General features: G+C 34.8%; 1 long non-coding RNA gene across 1 annotated transcript in view; it reads right to left on the bottom strand.

The window, feature by feature from the left end:
* Positions 1-20,391, bottom strand: part of LOC110347175 (uncharacterized) — a 31,244-nt gene that overhangs the window by 9,638 nt on the left and 1,215 nt on the right. The gene's annotated exons all lie outside the window — the stretch shown is intronic.

Raw genomic sequence — 20,391 nt, 5'->3', positions numbered from 1 at the left:
TATTGAGCTCACTTGCTAGGTAGAATTAAATTGCTTCTCATTTGTTTTTATTTTATCATAGAAGATCTTCAGATTGATATAAACTTCAAAAGATGTTCATATTACTCTCCAACATTTAAAAAAATTATTACTAGTATGTTGATCATGTCAAAATGAGCCTAAAAAAAACAATTGTGCTTGTTTTGAAGGATGTGAAAATCTAAGAATATTAGTATATTATTTCTTAGAAAATCACTAAAAGGGTGAAATCTTTTCCTAAGCAATGTCTTAACAGTATGCTCTGGAATTTCTATGTTTGTGTTTCTTTTTCCATACTGCAGTCCTCTTGCCAGTTATTTCTGCACTCTCCACTTAGAATGGGGATTTTGATAGTCAGGCATTCCTTTACTCAGCAAACATTAATTGAACTCTAACTATGGTATGTTCCAGGTATTACACTAATTACAAATAATACAGTGTGGGGGACCACTCCATTGATTATGCCTAAAGCAGCCTGTGAGCAGTGCAGGCTGTGAAGAGTTAACCCCACAATTGGGTTGTTTTGAGAACTGAGTCTCACCAAAGCCTAAGTGACTAGATAACATGGCAGCTGAGGTCAAAGTGACTTGTGCTCAAATTCCGTTCCCAAAGTTAAGAATGCTTTGTCTCTTCCTTTACAAGCCTTGCCTGTGTCAGCAATGTATCCCTAGAAACCACACAGAGCACTCTAACCGTAACATAATTATGATGTCACGAATAAACATCAGCGGCTTTGGCTGGCCAGGGTCTTTTGCTGCTTGCTCAGCATTGGCCATCCTGGCTCCCCATTTCTCTGGTTCTTTAAGTCTGTCTTTGAATTTTTCTTCTCACCTTGCTCCATAGCCCTGAGCAGGAGATCAGAACCCACCATAGGGGTCTCCAATAGTACTGAAATTATTAGGAAGGAGCAAATATATTTGAAATATGTAAAAAATCATGAAAGTAATAAATATATTAAATCTATTTCATATTATATTATAAATTATTTTAAAATGCTTCAAATGTAAATACAGAGAATGATTTAACACATACATATGTAGTCATTGCTCAGTTTTAACATAATTTAGCATTTTAAGATATTTGCTTCATGTTATTTTTAAAATAAAGCATTGCAGATAAAATTAAAGCTTTTTGTACAATCCTCCTGGGTTCTATCCCCCTGTTTTTGTTCCCCAGAAATAACCTTTCTGCTCTATTATTGCCTTTCATGGCTTTATATTTTTAATATCTGTGGGCCCTAAAGCAATAAATAACACATACTTTTGTAAACAGCATCCTATTTGAGGTATCTTTATATAATTCTGGGTCCATATCAACATGATACATTTGAAACTTATTTTCATCAAACTAACTCCAATAATTTACTAATAAAAGCATTGATTTTGCATGAAATCTTTCATATGTTATCTGTATAAGCATTTCTCTAGGGTGGATTCCTAGAAATGAAATATCCTGGTACTCCTAGAAATGAAATTTACTCTGTACTCTCTCCAGAGTAGCTGTACCAATTTGCTCTTCTACCAAATTGAAGGAAATATTTCTTGGCACCCTTGCCAACTGTCCTATTTTCTGACTTTATATTTTTTGGCCACACTGATGAGAATGAAGCACTAGCTTCTAGTTTTAATTAGTAGAAAAGTGAATTATTTTTCCTGGATTTATCAGCCTCTTGATTTTCCTCTTGTGTTTACATTTCTTGTTTATACCAATGGAATCATTTCTGGTTTGGGGGGGGTTTCATTAAATTTATTGGTACAGATATAAAATACAGTTATATTCATCATTGGGATCTTGTCCCTTTACATGAGTATCTTGGTTATTTTTTCCCCTTCCCCTGCCTTCCCTTCACCCCCTCCTCTCTTCCCTATTTGCAATGACTTTGTTTCCATTTTTTTTCTTTTCTCATATTTTTTCTTTTACCTTCTTTCCTTTCCCCTACCCCTCCCACTTCTCCTACGCCTTTAGACCTTTTCTTCCTATTACACAATATCATTATACATTTTTAAAATTGCAATATCAAAATTTGGAGGACATTATCAGATTTTACAGAATTTAAAAGGATATAGAAAGCATATTTTAAAAATCCTTTTTGAAATAAACTTGACAACTTCTAAGAAGTACTTTGGAAGACAAATTAATGAAACTGACTCTGTAGGAAATATAAAATTTGAATAGCACCTATTAAAGAAAGTATATTCCTAGCTTGAAAACCTACCTATAATGACAACAACAGGCTCATTTATTTTTAACTGATAAATTATATCAAATATTTAAAGCAGAAGAAAGAAGGAACATTTCTCCCCTCATTTTAGGAAATCAACATTGTGCTAGTCCTAAAACTGGATAAAGATAATAGATGAAGAAAGTATGAACATAAACAAAAATTTGTTTAACAAAACAAACTATTAGAAGTCAGATCTGGCAGTATGTAGAAAGTGGTTTTATTATAGGGATGGCAGTGTTGGTTCAGCATTGGAAGATCCACCCCTATAAGTAACATTTTAACAGAGGAAAGGAAAAAGCCACATGATCCTGTTGCAAAAAAAAGTACTGGACTAAATTCTACAGCTGTTCATAGTAAAAGCTATCAGGAGACTAGAAGTAGAACAGAACCTTCTCAACAGATAAACCATGTACTCCATACTTCCAGCAAAAATGTCTTATATGAATAGAAAAGATACACTGCTTTCTTCCTAAGGTGGGAACAAGGGCAGATACGCCTACTCTTCACCTGTCCATTAAATTTTGAAACATAGGCCCAAATCAAAATAGTCTGGCCATAAAAAGACACAATTAACATACGATTGGCAAGGTAGAAGTAAAATCCTTATACATACATGAAATGATCAAGTACAGAGAAAATACTAAGAAATCTCTAGGAGCCCCTAGAACTTGTATTTGAATTTAGTAGGATTAGAAAACACAAGATATATATAAATATTCAGGTCTATGTATACTTGCTATAAATGAAAAATTGGATATTGAAATTTAAAAGTTATGTAGGAGTACAAAGGACTTAGAAAAGTAAAAATAAAAAAAAAACAGTGTTGGAAGACATTTATTACCTAATTTTAAGACTTCCTCTAAAGCTACAGTTATCAAGGCAGTGTCAGCACAAGGAAAGATATATAGATCAATGGAATAAAACAGAGAATCTAGAAATAGAACCACACATATATGGTCCACTGAGTTTTGAAAGATTATTTAACATTAACATTTTATACAACATAAACTCAATTCAAGAGCAGAGGAAAAGATAGTGTTTTCAGCAAATGGTACTAGAACACCTGGTATCTGTATGTAAAAAATTAACCTCAGCCCTTTATTTCCATACATAAAAATAACTTGAAAGGATCTATGAACCTAAATATGAAATACTAAAACTATAAAACTTTAAGAAGAAATTATTAGGGAAAATATTCATGAATTTAGGGTAGGCAACAATTTCCTAGGATACAAAAAACATGATGTATAAAAGAAAAAAATTGATAAATGAGATTCCATCAAAATTTAGAACTTTAAATGACATCATTAAGAAAATGAAAAATAGTCCTTAAACAGACCATATTTATACTCCATATAACCTAAGACCAAACTACATATAGAACTCTTACAGCTCATTAATAGACAACCCAATTAAAAAGTAGACATAAGAAGATAATAAATAGCCAGTACAGATACATATTGACTTATCATTGTCATGACTTTTTCTTTTTGTTGGATTTAATTTCTTGTTGTGCCCAATGGATTCATTCTGCTGGGCTTCCTGGGGTTGTGATCTTCATTGTCTGTTCCTAGGATATTGCCTAAATTTTTTAGAGTGCTGGTTTGGTATTCATGAAGTCCTAAGGTGCTCTTTGTCATGAAAGTATTTTGTTTCACCATCAATTTTGAGTTTTGCAGGGTACATCAATCTGGGTTGGAGGCTGTTTTCTTTTAGGGCTTGGAATATGTCACTCCAAGCTCTTCTAGCCTTGAGGGTTTGCTTTGAGAAGTCTGCTGTGATTCTGATGGGCTTTCCTTTGTATGTGATTTGTTTCTTTTCTCTAACTGCTTGTAGAATTTTGTTCTTCTGTTGGGTTTCTGTAATCTTAACAATTATATGCCTATGTGTAGATTTTTTTTTTAATCAAGGCTAGTTGGAGTCCTATATGCCTCCCTTATCTGTATGTCAAGTTCTCTTCCCCTTCTTGGGAAGTTTTCTGCCATCACTTCTGTGAACAGTTTTATTTTTTTATGTCATCTGCACTTTCTCCTGTTTCTTCATTGACTCTGATCAGTCTTATGTTATTCTTCTTTGCATGGTCTAGTAGCTGCTGGGTTGATTTCTCGTAGTCCCTTACAATTTTAAAGCAATTTTTCTTTTCCTGGTCACTAATTGCAATCTTATCTTCTATGTCTAAAATTCTGTCCTCACATTGGCTCATTCTGGTGCATAAGCTTTCAATGGAGTTTTTAATCTCCTGGAAAGCTGTTTGTATCTGTTTTATGGATTTCATTTGTTTCCTATGTTGGGATTCCATCATATTCCTCAGCTCCTCTATTTTTTTATCTGTGTCTTCTCTAGATTTACTAATCATGTCTTGCACTATGGGCACAATCTCTACTGTGATCTGAGAAATTATTTCTGATTTTATTTTTTCTAGATTCTCTTTTGTTGCCAGTTCAGGGAGTCCAGGTGGTTGCATATCAGTGTTCCATCTCATTTCCCTTTGGGGTTTCTTTAGGTGATCTGGAAGTCTGGTTTTGAGACTTGTTTACATGTCTTTTAATTTTGATGGGGGAGGGGTGGTTTGCTGGCACCTGCAGGGCTCACCTCCTGTGGGCTGGGGGAGGTAGTGGTACTTCAGCCCAGAAGCCTCCTCCTGGGTGCTGGGAGCGGCTCACCTCTGGATTCATTTTCTATTAGCCTGTCAGGTTGAGTTTTTGAGAAGAGAAATTCTTTGCCTATTTTAAATGCTAAAGATCTGAAAGCAAAGATGTCCATTCATCTAGTGAAACACCATAGTATCTATTGCCTTTGAAGTCCTTCTGGTTGGCTTGAGAATCAAATCAGCCAAAATAAATGAGACATTTATAGAAATGTGCACATATCATATACACAGTAGCACTAGCCACAATCATTAGCATCATATTATCTATATTGTTAATATTACACATCAAATGATCATATCTGTGTGCACCTCTTTTCAGGCTCTGTATTTAATCATTAGTTGTTTATCTATTTTTTGTTCATTTGTAGTGGTATGACTGATACATATTTTCCATTTCTTTAGCTTTACATTTTCTGGATGACTGTGTTTCGTGTGTGTCTTGTAAGGAGCACATCACAGGGTTTTACATCCTCTTATTTTGATTTAATAGGGTAATAAAATACATGTATACTCACTTGATTACTAATATATATGGGCTTAATTATCTCATAATTTCAATTTGTTCAGTTGTTATTTAACATCTACTTCCTTTATTTTTGTTACTTTTTTTTTTGTTTTTTTGGTTTTTTAAGACAGGGTCTCACTATTAGTTCAGGTTGGCCTTGAACTGACTGTGTATCCCAGGCTGGCCTCAAATTCATAGGGATCATCCTGCCTCAGTCTCCCAAGTACTGGGATTACAGTCATGCACCACCATGTCCTATTTTTGTTACTTTCTTGTCTGCCTTTGAACTCGTGAAAGTGCTCTTTGCATTCCTATTCCCTCATGATCTTTGGAAGTTATTCTTTCAGTGGTTACTTTAGATTTCTGATGTACATTCTTAATGATAAACTTTTCTCTCACTGTCTAAAGATAACCATTATTTTATTCTGCTGTTGAACACTACAAGGAGCTCAGCACACTTTAATTATTGATAGTGTACCCCTTCAATCCTGACATTTTCATCTGCAGATTTATTTGTATTTGATTAATGTAAAATTCTACTTTCAGTGAAAAATTAATTGAGTTTACTAAAAGATTTTTTAAATTTCACTATTATTTCATTATTCCACAGGTCTTCTGGCTTCCTTTATATATACATATACATTTGGATATAGTGTACTTTTAAATAGCTTTTCAAATGAAGATTTGGGGTGGTAGACCCTCTTAATCCTCTTATTTCTGAAAACATTACTCTTACACTTGAATGACTGGTTTATTAGCCCTAGGTTAATAGTTATTTTGTTCTGCAATTTGAAGACACATAGCTCCTTTACCCTGGCACCTGTTACAGTGTGGGAAGGGTCTGCTCTCCTTTTATTTTTATCCCATTGCAAGCACTGCACTTTCTCTGGTACTGCTCCAAAGTTTTTATTCTTTATAATGAAGTTTTATGGATTTATTCAGTGTTTGTATATGGATTTAAAAGTTTTTAAATATTCAAACCATGTTTCCTGAAATGCTATATGTTTCTCAATTTGGGGAAATTTACAGCTACCATCCTTCATATAAACATTGCTTCTCCCTCTCTTTTCCTAGAACTCATAACATGAAGATATTTCATCTCACCTGCAAGGTACTTTGTTGCTTCTTGTTTGTTTGTTGAACTGAATTCTGGGTGAGTCTATCAGCACTGTGTTTCAATTCACTTATTATTCTTTCATACTTGTCCAGCTAAGGGCTTATGATATCTACTTTTTAATTTCACTAACACTATTTTTGTATCTCTTACATTTCTACTTTCCTTTTTTATAACCCAAACTTTTGTTTTATTTCTGCCTGATTTTATCTTATATTATTCCTTAGACTGCTGTTCCTTTGAGAATGATTCTTAGAGCATTCCAAACATATTCATATTAAATTTATTGTCATAGAGTTTTACAAGATTGATTTTTTTTGTGGAATTATCATGTGTTCTACTTGCTAATTTTGCTGGCTGTCTTTCTTTCCTATTAAGTTTCTTTATGTGTTTCAAAACCTAGGTTCTTCAAATTGTTTTCCATTGGAGACGTGGAATTTGTATTTCATTTTCTCACCTATACTCCCCATTTCTTTCTGTATGGTGAGTAGTTTCTCAATTTTTTTCACTCGTCTCTGAGAACTTTAGGTTCACAACCAAAGTTTAACTTTGTGTTTTATCACTCCTTCCCCATCGTGATTTGGGAGCATTGTATGTTCAGGCAACAGGTTCACTGAAAAAACTGACTCTTCCCTTCTACTCTTTCCTTTAACTTCCTAATATCAGTCTCATTGGCTGAGTCACAAAATTTCATTTTACTCCAGTACCTATATTTATTTTCTCTTATTTCCAAAATCAGATAAAATTTTATTTTTATTTTCATCTCCAATTTAAACACATTCAATTTAAATCTTTAAGTCTTTAAAATGTAGGCTTCATTTTAATCATGTTTTGGGGCAACAGTTCAGCTGCTTATAAACAATGGGCTTTTTAAAATTACTTTTTAATTCTTTTCAAAGAATATCTGGTAATCATGTCTCTTTTTCCTCACTATTATTGCATATGTGGAAGCAATCACCCTGAATAATTTAAGTATAGATAAGCATTGCTGCTGTATTCAAGAATTATTATCGATTTATGTTCAGAACACTTGAACATGCATTACTTCATTGGGTTGTCAGAACTACAGTTTGACAGGGGCAAAGTCTAATCATGCCTCTCTGCAGAGTTTCTGAATCAAGTACAATGTGGTACTTACCTTTTTACCCACCCAGAGCGATGATAAAAAATATCAACCTCTGTCTCAGTCGTAGAGTACTTGCCTAGCATATAGGGCCTTGGGTTCATTTCCTAGGACCAGGAAAATAATAGTAGTAACAATAATATCCTGGTGATTTGGTTCAAAATTGTTTCTTTCTGAAGTTATAAAAAATATTGAAGCAGAAATGACTACAACTTTGAAATCTATGATGAATATGCATATAAGATATATACAATGCGTATTTTTTTTTTCAAAATGGGTAGTATTTGAAGGACACAGAGTACATATCTAAAACAACTAGTCCTGCCCATATTAGACAATTGTGTCCAAATGGCAAGCAACAGACCCTGGAAAATTTATCATGTAAGAAAAAAGGTTTACAGTGTCTTTTTCATAATATTGGTAATTATTGTGTACTGTTTTATGTGATATGGATTTACTATTTAACTTTCTATATACTTTGAGGCAACGTAAGAATGAGTGTATAATTTAACTGCATGGAAAATTTTATGATCATGTTTTCACAACCTCTATTTCCTATTTCCCTTATGAATTTACACTTGATCTTAAAGCAAATATATTTGTCTCTCAGTCTTTTAGAATAATAATGCCACCCTGGTTGGTAGGTGGAGAAAAATTCCTAATATGCTTACCACAAAATAACAGATAATGATATTGACCTCATGAGGTTTCTGTGGAGGATAGCTAATAAATTGTTGAAAATTCTATTTAAAATAAATTTAAAGCTTTTAAGATAATTGTGCAATCAGGAGTACTGTAAAAAACTATGAACTGTTAATATAATTTCTTGAGAAAATTAAATCTAAAACAGAAAAATACAGTTTAACTATATAGCATTTGGTATTTCAAATAATGACCAAGCTCTTACTTGATAACAAATATTCAGGTCACATTCTCTCTAAGAGGTTTGGGCATAATTAGATTTAAGGTCAGAGTGTGAACTAAGAAAAGCAACTGCAACAATTATTATTTTACCATTGTCATTACAGTTGAGAGAATTTGAAGAATTAAGCATTAAAAATACTAGACATTAAAAAGTTTCATGGCTGAGAATGTATCGTTGGCCTTAAAAAATGTAATTAGTATGTCTCATTCCAACCTCAAGAGCTCAGTCAATGCCATATTCTATCCGTTAAGCTCTAGGATTATGAAAAAAGAAATCATTAATCAAGTTGACGTCACAAGTATGAATTTATAAGTGACTAATGTATGCGTGAGGGAATTACGAATGGGTGTGCAGATAAGATCTGGATGACAAATGTGGAGGAAAACTGAGAGCAATATTGAAAATTTTAGGCCATTAAAATTTCAAAGGATGACTTTTACGAAGAAGTTCTCCATCTGATTTTAGAGGACATAAATCTAAAACTTAGTCAGATTAACACTCATGAAACAAAATTTTATGTATTATATATGATTACCTTGATCAAAGTTGGAGGTGAAAAATTCATGCAGTCTGTTGAATAAAGAATATAATATTGACTTACATTTCTGACATTTTAGGTCTTTTTTTCAAAATGTTTATTTCAGAAAATTTCTCTGAAATTGAACTATTTTTGTTTCAACTTCTTGGGAATGATTAAATCCATTTCCCATTACTTTTTGCCATCTTCCTCACTCTGGAACCACCACAGTGACCCCTTGTGACTATAACGCTGCAGACTATAAACCACCTGAGACATCTTCTCTTGTTTTGTTTCATTTTTCACGCTACCTATTTGAATGTAGTTTGGGCTTGAGGATCTCACTTTATTTGGGAAACCTAGTTACACCACAGCTACAGTAAAATATACTCTCACTCTTTTGTAATCATCATTCCCTATGCTACTTACAAAATAAGGGTTCTTTACTATCAACTCTTTCCAAAGAAGATATTCTAAATTGACTAATCTAACTGGTAGCTACCACCCACCTCAGAGTACAACTACTGTTCATCCTTTTTGGAGTAAAGCATGTGGGTAAACAAATGCACATGTACACACTGACGAGTTCTTATATGCATTCGTGTTGGGGTTACAGAACTCTGGACAGACAGACATACTTCCAGCTAAGGCACTACATCATTTCACAACCCAGCCCTTCCACATGAACGAATCATAGCAAGTAGCTGAAAGGCGATGACAATGATCTCTGATGTTTTGTTCCCACATTTGGCAGTGTACACTACAATAACACTTCCTTTCTGCCAAGGCCTCTGAGTGCACCTCCCAGTTCTAGAAATGAATGACAGCAAAAAATGTAGAACTGCTGTGTGGGGTGTTTGCTAGGATGCATGAGCTAAGCAGCTAAAACAACAGCACCAGGAGAACCAGAAGAGCCTCCGAGAAGGCTCGCATGTCAGGTAAGCAGATGTGGCAGATTAACTAGAATCTGCAGTTGAGAAAGTGAGAAGTGAAGGAATTAGATGAATAACACTGAAGAATCTGACCATTAGAGTCCGATTTGGCATAAAGAGCTCTTCAGATGCCTTCTCTGTAGTCAGCCAAGGATTGGGGAAAGGAGATGTCACAGTACAGAGACTTGCAGGCCAAAGTATTTTGGATTCTACTCTGAGAGCAAGGGACGCTATTTTAAGAACTTGAGACAAAAGAAGCATATAAGCTATATTTAGAACGTGACACTTGGGCTATTTTGTGAAGAGTTCATGATAGAAACACAGACCAATAAAGAGGATGTTGCTGGAGTGTAGGAGGGAGGTTGAGGACTGCACCGGAGCAATGTCAGAAAATGAAAATCAGTCAAGGGACTTGAAATGCATTTGAATAGAACAGGAGACATTTCTGGATGTGCTGAACTGTTGGGGTTAGGAAGGTTTTAAAAAAAATTAACCTACATTAAATACAATTTATAATAAGAACTGTCATTGTACTCACTAAATCTAAGAGTAAAAGACTCAAACACCAGCGTCACAGCTTTGTAGATTGCGCTGGTGCTGAGAACAGTGAAAACCTCTTTCCAATTATAAGAAAAAAGTTAATTTTCAGCTATAAGGAGCTACCAGTTATGGAGTATTAATGTGGGGATACCACACTATTACCAAATCCTACATACTACCACAGAGCTACTAGAAATATCCATTGTGGAGAAAATGCTCTTGATTCACTCCAAATTTACTGAGCACCACATATATATTTGGGGAAACATTATCTTTAAAAATGCATACTTATGAATAATATGTGTCATTTTGGGATGGAAGAGTCCTAGCAAACTTCAACGGTCTCTTCTTTTACTGCAGTATTTCCAGAAGTGTTTTCGGTAGGATGTGAACAGGTTATGTATAAATAAGTTTCACTACCTAGCAAGTTTTGAAAAATGTTATCCGAGACTTCTCCGTGTTTTTCTGTGCTAATTTCCACAGTGGATCTTGAAGGGGTACACAGCATTTTCCAAGCTGGCTTAGAAACTCTTTGGGATGTATATCAGGCCTTAGGCCAGGCATTCTGCGAGTTAATTAAGGTGAAAAGGAGAAGGATAAGGTTGCTTTTTGCTGAGGTAAGATCCAATCTCTCCCTCTCTGTGGTTCCCGTCTATTTAAGGACAGCCATGCCTTTTGAGCTAAAAGTATGTTGGAGTTCTCTCTGTTCTCCACTTTCATTCCCCTTGGGCACAGGCAGGGAGAGAGGAGAGAGCCAGTTTTGGTCCTGCCTAGCCTGGTCTGGGGCCCAGTGTGAAGATCTCTTACTATCAGAGCAAATCATCTGCCTTCTCCTTCTAGTCCTCATGGTTATTTGCTTGTTCTCTGTCAATTAAATTTGTTTTCCTATCAGAGGACAGAATCAGCTGATGTGAGGCCAAAGTATTCATTCACTGAGCTGCTCAAAGCCTGCCCTTAATTAAGTTCGGAAAGTAGCCTATTCCATCCTGCCTGCTTAGGTGGCCTCCACATTTTTACATACATTTCCTTCGGGTGCCAGCCACATAAGGCAATAGGAAACAACTTAAGGATGTAATTTTTCTTTTTCCTTTTTGAGACAGGGTCTCACTATGTAGTTCAGACTGGCTGTCAACTCACTATGGAGTCCAGGCTGGGCTTGAACCCAAGGCGATCCTCCTGCCTCAGCCTCCCAAGTGCTGGGATTTCAGGCATGCACCACCATGCCTGTTTGTATTTTGAAAATTCATTAGAGAGCAGGTTTTTTAGTATTATCACCACAAAAAAATGCCAAGTATGCAAGGGAGTATACTTGTTAGCTCAATTGAGATGTGCCACAGTGTAAAAATATTTCAAAACAGCGTGTTGTACATGATAAATATATACTATTTCATCTGCCAATTTAAAAAAATATTTTTTAAAACAAGGCTATTAGTGGTGTAAGTCGTCTGTCTCTCCATCTAACAGGCTCTCACAGAGATTCCTAGGAAGTAGTTCTTCATGAAGTGTTCTCCAGCTTTCTCTTTCTTATTATAAGCACTGTCCTCATAGTCAATAATCTTCAAAATATTCCCCACTCTTTCCCTGTCTCCAAACTCTAATTTTGACATCTCCTTTAAAAGTTTTCCAGGTTGTTTCTTTTACGACTGATCTATCTTGTTTGGTACCAGTCTTCCCATCTTCCCTAGACAATGCACAACCTTAAAAATGACCTAGGGGGAAATAAAAGCAATGATATTTAATTGAAGTTTATTTTTCAGCAGGGAATACAATCAAGATAACTCAGGAAAGAAGATAATTCATAATTATAGAAGTAAAAATGCATAACTCTTAATAGTGATCAATTCAACAGAGAAGAGATAGCCTTTGAAATATCTGAATTTTCTTTAAATATGTAAGTACAAGTTGGTTTATGCCTGTAATCTCAGCACTTGGGAGGCTGGGGCAGGAGGCTCCTCAATAGTTTGAAGTGAGCCTGGGTTACAGAGTGGGTTCAGGGCAAGCCTGAACTACATAGCAAGACCCTGTCTGAATTAATTAATTAATTAATTAATATATAAAATGTCATGCAGAAAGAATATTTGATATATATAAATGTTTAAAAATGAAATAGATTGATTTTAGAATAGCGGTTTTGAGGTCAACGAGTTGTATTCTGTATTATTTTTTTCCAGTAATGATGAAGAATTTAGGGAAATATCCACCTATGGGACCAAGATGATTTCATCCAGCCGCTGTGTCTGGAGGTCGGTCTCTAACTACAGAGTGACATGGACCTCACACACTGCTTCCTGAAAGCAGTGATATACAAACGCTGTTGTGCTATGTGTTCGCTATTTAGCAGCGAGCTTTCAGAGTGCAGATCTGACCTGAACACTGCTTGGTTTTCATGCACATTAACACAGGAGATGGGAGTGAAACAGCAGGGCGTGAACTTCACTTGCTCATCGGTGAAGCTCAGCAGTAAGGACTAACTACTCAGCTTGATTGGACAAGAGCTTCTGAATACTGGAAGAGTATTTCTTCCATCTTTTTCATTCTAGTCACATTTTCAAATGCACAGAACCCATATTCTTTTCAGTTTGGACTTAATTGCTAACATTTAAACACATTATCTATAATTTGAAAACTAATTCAAATTTATAAGTTCAAGATATTTCTAGTAGATGCATATATCCAGTTTATATATGGATTAAGATGTGACTCTGTTTTTCCTTCTCTGACCAAAGAAGTTTTTTTGTTTGTTTTTTTTTTCGGGGGGGGGGGTAGCTGGGATCGAACTTGGCTCCTTGCGCTTGCGCAGCAGGTGGCGAAACCACTGAGCTAAGTCCCCAGCCCTGACCAAAGAAGTTTAAAAGAGATGAATGGCTACAATGATATTATATAATGATATTTTATGTATTCATATACAGAACAAGGCATTATTTTTCAATAGCAAGTTTATTTGCCACTTCATTAAAAAATTTTTGAGTAGGGAGAAATCAATCTACAGTAAGTAACTAAAGCTGCAATTCTGGATTTCTTTTTGGTCAAGATATCTTTGAAGCTAATGAACATTTAGTTTAGACATAGGTACAATACTTTGAATTAAATATTTATGGGTTCGATAATACCAGAATTTAAAAATGCACATACACACACATAAGAACTGAATTTTCATATGATGTAAATACTAATTTACTTTGCATAAATAAAACAAGATGCTGTTTCTTTTCTACACCTCAAATAGATTCATACTACCAATAAATGAAATGTACACCAAAATAACCAATATCATTTAAAATTTCCTATGTTTTACCAGCAAATTAAACCAAAATATCTAATTAGTCCTGTGTGTTTAAATGAAGAAAACTTGATTTAATTATTTGCTTACTGGCTTTTTATTTTTGCAAGACATGGCTCATTAAAAGTTGTGATAGACTCTGCCAATAAAATCCAGCAGATTGCACTTTGGAAACAGGTAATTAAGTTAAAATATAAGACACATAAAATTCTGTTTTGTGGTTTTCATCAGCCAGACACAGAAAGTAAGACAAATATTTGAATTGAATTATATTTTCAAAATACACATTTTTTTGAAATAAAAAATTTTAAGACCAAATCGTTTCATTATTTAACACATGTAGCACTGTTAAATGCTAACTCAGGGAGAAAAATTCTGTCATGTGGAATGAAAGACAATCATACTGAAGCAAAGCACTTTGAAAACATTGTCCAAAGCTACAAAAGCATGCCTAAAAACAGCAGCAAGCCAGAATAATGTGTGGTGACTATTGTTAATAGTATACTGTATTCTTGAGAAATGTTAAGAGTGTGGATGTGAAGTGCTTTCCACACAAAAATGACAACTAAATGAAGTCGGGCATATTTACTAGCTAGATTTAGCAGGCATAATGTATGTATATTTTAAAACACCATGTTGTATACAGTAAGTTCATATAATTTTATCTATCAATTTAAAAAGTGCATAAACAATAAAAATATGTCAACAATATCAAAAAGAATAATACAAATATTTTTCTATTTCCTAGGCCACAGATTAAAACAGTGGGAAAAAGATAGAAAAGTACTGAAATATGTATATGTTTGGAGTTTTCAGCACCAATATTTGAACATTCTTCCAATTTGGAAGGACGCATCCTTCATTTGAATTTTCATAGAAGGCAATGTTTTCAATTAAAAAACAAAAGGTCAAGGAATAAAATATCAACTCTCCCTACACATGATTATGTCTCCCTAAATACATGATTTATGGTCAGATATCTAACACTCATTGCAGAAATCTTGGTGATGAGGTGAAGAGATGTACAGAACTCAGAAAGCACCAAGTGGCAATGTCCTCCTATGGCAGTGCAAATGTCCTGCCAGATTTTTGTGCTGTTATGAATACAGTTGTTGCTTCAGCCATCCAACCTTTAGCAGCATCTGCCAATAGCTCAAGCTTGATTTTACAAATGTTTCATTGGTTTTAACAGTTGATCCATATCCACCAAACATTTCATTTTGGCCTTGGAGTTCTTTTCTCTTGCTAAAAACCAAACTAATACTGACATGTATACATAAAAAGAGGAAAGTAAAAGGGTGTGGATAATAACAAAAACACACTGTAACAAAATAAGTTGCAACAGTGCTTCAAGAATGGAAGAAAACTATAGAAAAGGACAGCCTTATCAAATGACCTAGCACATAATTAATAAACACAGGAAGACTTTGTTAACAACCTTATGATGAATCCAGAAAGATTTTCTGAAATAGATGTAGTATTATGCGTTATTTAAAGAAAGAGAAAAAGTGACATGGAGAGAGAAGTTTTGATTATCTTTGTAGGGAAATAATGTCAGGCATGTGGTATTGCTTGGGAAAGGAAAAATTTTTTAAATGGGAGAAGAGAAAGGTGAGATCAGGTTATCATATGCTCACAAAACTGTTTGAAAAACAAAGCCAAAGGAAAGAAATGCATGTAACTTGGTGGGTTTAATAAGGAGTCAATACTTTATACATTGTAGAATGAGAAGCCAGAGATAAACTTTTTTGGATCTTGGTGGCAAATGAAAATAATCCAAATGAGAACATTTCGGCAGATGAAACAACAGTCAATTGCAGAGGCAGAGGCTCAGTGGATGGGAAGAATAGTATTTTGACAATTATCTTGTGATGTGATAGTTCCGGAAGTAATTCTAGAAGAAAGAGCATCTAGGACAACGAAGAAGGTGACACATGAGGGAAATCTGGGAAGAACTATATAAAGAGGCAGCAGATTGGGCCGGGGATTTAGCTCAGAGGTTTCACCGCCTGCTACGCAAGCGCAAAGACCCAAGTTTGATCCCCGGTACCAAAAAAAAAAAGAAGCAGCAGGTTTTACAGCCAAATGTATATTCCAACCACGAGAGATGCATGAAACATCACTTTGTGTTCTTGTTTGAAGTGTCAGTGAAATGACACCTTTTCTTTCAGATAGCAGAATGTAATCCAAGTAGGAAATCTACTGGGAGAATCTAGCCTCATCTTGTGTAGCTGGAGATTACGACAGATCACCCAATCAAATTTGCAGTGCCACCAGATGCTATGAAAACTGAACACAAAATAGTGTGATGGTGAGGATGGAATCAAATTTATCTCTAAACCAGCAATCTTGAATTGTAGGGACATGATGGACTCTGCTCTCTTAAGCTTCAAAGTACACCTCATCTGCTTGCTGTTCCTTCAGGTGGAACCTTTTTATTCACACTGAAATAAGGGAGGAAAATAACAATCTCACAGTAGAACTCAAAAGAGTAAGACTCAGACATGAGCAGTGGTGCATGTCTGTAATCCCAGCTACTGGGGAGGCTGAGGCAGCAGGATTGCAACTTCCATGCCATCTTGGGCAACTTAACAATTCCCTGTCTCAAAATGTGAAAAGTAAAGAAGGGCTAGAGAGGTAGCTCAGTAGGAGAGTGCCCCTGATTTCAGTCCCCAGTACCACACACAACACACACACACACGATTCATCAGCCTCATCAGGTATTACTAAAATCTGAAAGCTGAAGAAATTATTTCCTTTTTACTTTCAATGTTGTATGTCAATGCTTTGTATTTAAAACACTAAACTTCATAAATAGAGTCCCTGACAGAAGTTCACTGTACTTTCTGACTGAATACTTTATCCTGATTTTTAACTTACAAAGTCATCCTTGGAAACTATTTCCAGAAATATCTACCAATCTTGGTATCAAAATTTTAACTATGATTTAAGATAATAAAGAATTGAATTCTGTCATATTTAGAATCCCTCGCTCTTAGTTAAGCAGACAATAAGGTTGTTAAGTAGATATGGTTGGCACCATCTTCAAGGTTTGAGGGAATCTTGGAAAGAAAGTATTTAGTTTTCCAATTACACACAAAGTACAAATGTACATTGTGGGGCTGAGGATTTACCTCAGTGGTTCTGTCACCTGCCTCCCAAGTGCAAAAACCAGGGTTCGATCCCCGGTACCAAAACAAACAAACAGACAAGTGTACATTGTGAGCAATTGGACAAAAAAATTCAGAGAAACCGAACTATATGTATGAAAGCTTCAAAGGAAAAAAAAGGGAGCTAGAGGCACATAAGAAGTAAACCTGAGATAGAGAAAAATGAGTAAAGAGGAAAAGTAGCATGAGAAAAGTAGCTGGGGCAAAACTTTATAGACCAGGGATGACGAACCTTTTACAGTTTCCAATGATACAAGCAGCCTGCTGTGGCACGTATGCCATAGGGTTCCCTCCACTGCTATAGACTATGTTCAGGATTTGAATTATATGCTAAGTACAATGAGACAAGATTGAAAAGCAGAAAACAAAAGTTAGGTATGAAAAATACTAGAAGAAAATAGAAATGAAAGCAAGAATAATTTTGTAGAAATAATTTTTTCCATGGTCAAAGAAAGATAAGGCAGCTAGAACTGGGTAGTGAAAGTGAAGTCAAAAAAGTGAATGGATGAAAATAAGAGGATTTGCTTGGGGATTTCATTTGCTAGCTCAAGGAGAGGGATGAAAAATGGAAGACAGTAACAAGATTTCGGGCTTGAGCAAATAGGTGGGACAGGGCGGCAGTTGGACAGGAATATCAGGAATTCAATACTGACATGGAGAATCTGACATGACTGTAACTCACATGAATGATAATGTAAGAAGACAGCTGGATACATGGGATTGTCACAGCCTGGCAGTTTCAAAGGAGACGTGACATCTAACTCTAACATGGTATTCTGGTGAAGAAAACGGACATTCAGTTAAAAACTGAAGAAATCTGAAGCAAGTTTTGACTTCTGTTAATCACAATCTGTCAATATTACTTTATTAATTGCAATAAATTTAACATAGTGATATAAGAGGTGAACAAGTGAAGTAGTGTAGACCTCATGAGGACTGTTTGTAGAACATTACAACTTTTCTGCAAAGCAAATACTTTGAAAACACAAGATGTATTTGAAATGTACATAAAGGAGGACATTATTTCCTCTGAAAGTAAAAAATTGTACTCTCAGAAATTTGGAAGAATAAAGCATGTATTTTAGAAAGGATATTCCAATTGTATACAAAGCAGTGAGGCTGTTGTGTGAAATTTAAATATAGCCTAAAGCTAACTCTTTTTGCTAAAAATTCTTTCATCCTCTAAATACCTTAGATGTACATTCTTTTGAAGACATGTGCCAGCAACTTCTGCCTCTCAGGTAGGTAATTCCCAAACACAATCACTTTCTTCACACTTTCCTTGTTACTGGATCCCTTTACAATTGTAATGAAGGACTTGTTTGTTACTGCTTTTACCTACGCCATTATTTTTCAAAACAATATGGTTCGTTATTACAATTTCCAAATAATTAATAAGAGAAATATTCACATTTCTCTAAGGAAATACCACCACACAAGGTATGTACTCTCCTTAATTACTTGAATGAAGCATGTTTACCTAAATACAAGCCAATTTATTGCTTTCTCTTAAAAAATAATGCTACAAGCCTTGCCTATTGGCATAGTGCCTACACAGATACAGATACGTATAAGGATAGAGTCTCTTACTCATATAGAGATAAAAATGCATTTATTTTGATCTGCTAAGTTTAAAATGTCAGTTATGAATGCAAAAATATGAAGCAAAAAGGAAAAACTTGTCTTTATGATTAAATGTTGCTGTGTTTTGTATATACATAATTAAAAATCAAATATAATTTTTGAAAATGAATACTTAGATAAATGCAGGAATTCCTGATGAGTTGCTGATTATTTTAATTGCACTGATTTATTTCTCTTGTTCACTCTGTGAAATTCTAAAACAGATATCACAGGAAATGAGGCGGTTTCTACCCAGCCCCCAACATTTGTTAGGCTGATGTAGAATAAAGCACTTGGTCAACTCTGAATAGTCTACAAAAGGTAATGAGCAACTGTATTTTCATCCCTGTGGAAATATGAGTCAGGCTAGTAGGGAAGCAGAAGAATGGTAAAACTGCTAAGGACAATTCTGGGTCAGCTTTCGTAAGAGCAGAAAAAAAGCAAAATTAAAATCCTCAAAAAGTCACTTTTCCATTGTGTAGCTTCCTCTTCTGTACATTAAAGGAAAATCCAGCTCCTTTTTTTGTTACAGAGCAGCCTAGAAAGACTCAGCAGTGCTTTTAAAAGTTAATTCTGCCTTAAACTTTTCACTCTGCCAACTGAATTCTGAAGCACCCACCTCTACTTCTAAAACCATTTTCCCCTTTTAAAGATATAATAACATTAGAGTAGATTATCAAATATTCAATTTTCCTAATGCAGATGTTCTCAGGGAGGATGTAGTTAGAGGACATTTTCACAATCAGCCATTTGTCCGATAAACATGGTTAGCAGTTCCAGTTTTCTTTTTACTTATATATAATAGTACAAAATGCAGAAGTAGGAGAGAAAAAGAGCTGATGTGAAATGACACTGATTAGCATTATTAACAATGCCTGAATTGTGTCCATTCTTTTAAATCCTGTTGATGATTTAATTCTGTTTTCAATTTTATTCAAAAATTTTCAAGGAATAGGAATAATAAAAATGACAGTAATACCTTATACTTATCTCATTGTATAATTAGTGCTTAAAATTCTGTGCATACAAAGCTTAAATTTCTTATCATCCTAGATTCATCACAAGGAATTAGGACCCTATAGTCCTCCATACTTGAGCTATTCCAAATTGCTTACAATTCTGGAAACATAGGATGTTGTTTTTACCCTCTGAGCTTTTTACATACTCTTTCTCTACCTCCTCTTCCTGGCAAATCTTACTTATCTTGCAAATATTGGCTCAGAAAACTCAGCCATTCTTGGCCCTCAACTTTGTCTTTGATGGTCTTCTTTTGTGCAGACTCTTAAAGAATACAGCACTTCCATTATTAGGCTACATACAACATTGTGAAATTGCCCGTGTATTTTTATATTCAGCACTGCATAGAAAACCATAGGAATATATGAAATATAGAATGAGATTGAAGAAGTGCTAGGCCTACAACTTTTACTTTTTTGGAATATGCACTAATTAATTATTTTCAGCCTCCTTTTTCTACGGAAGATTACCTGTCCTTTAATTTCAGAGTAACTCATCAGACTGGCAAAAATATCACTATTAATAATTTTTTCCTGCCAGTGATTATTTTTATAAATTAACTCTTGCAGTGTGTTTTAGAATAAAATGTTCTTTTCCCTGAGAAGTTATGTTTGTCCTTTTCCCTCTGGATGAAGTGCATGAGTATAAGGAGGAGGAGAAAGAGAAATAGCTATTCTTTTCATCTCACTCTGTTAATACATTTTCAATATTAAACAGAAATGTATTTAAAGAATGAAAAGTTAATGATTGCAC

Source organism: Heterocephalus glaber, unplaced genomic scaffold (genome assembly GCF_053883595.1).
Source record: "Heterocephalus glaber isolate CG9 unplaced genomic scaffold, H.glaber_assembly_v1.0 deba00001058, whole genome shotgun sequence".
In the NCBI taxonomy this organism is placed as follows: Eukaryota; Metazoa; Chordata; class Mammalia; order Rodentia; family Bathyergidae; genus Heterocephalus; species Heterocephalus glaber.
The sequence above is the reverse complement of the archived record's forward strand: the minus strand, read 5'-3'. Positions and strand labels throughout refer to the sequence as shown.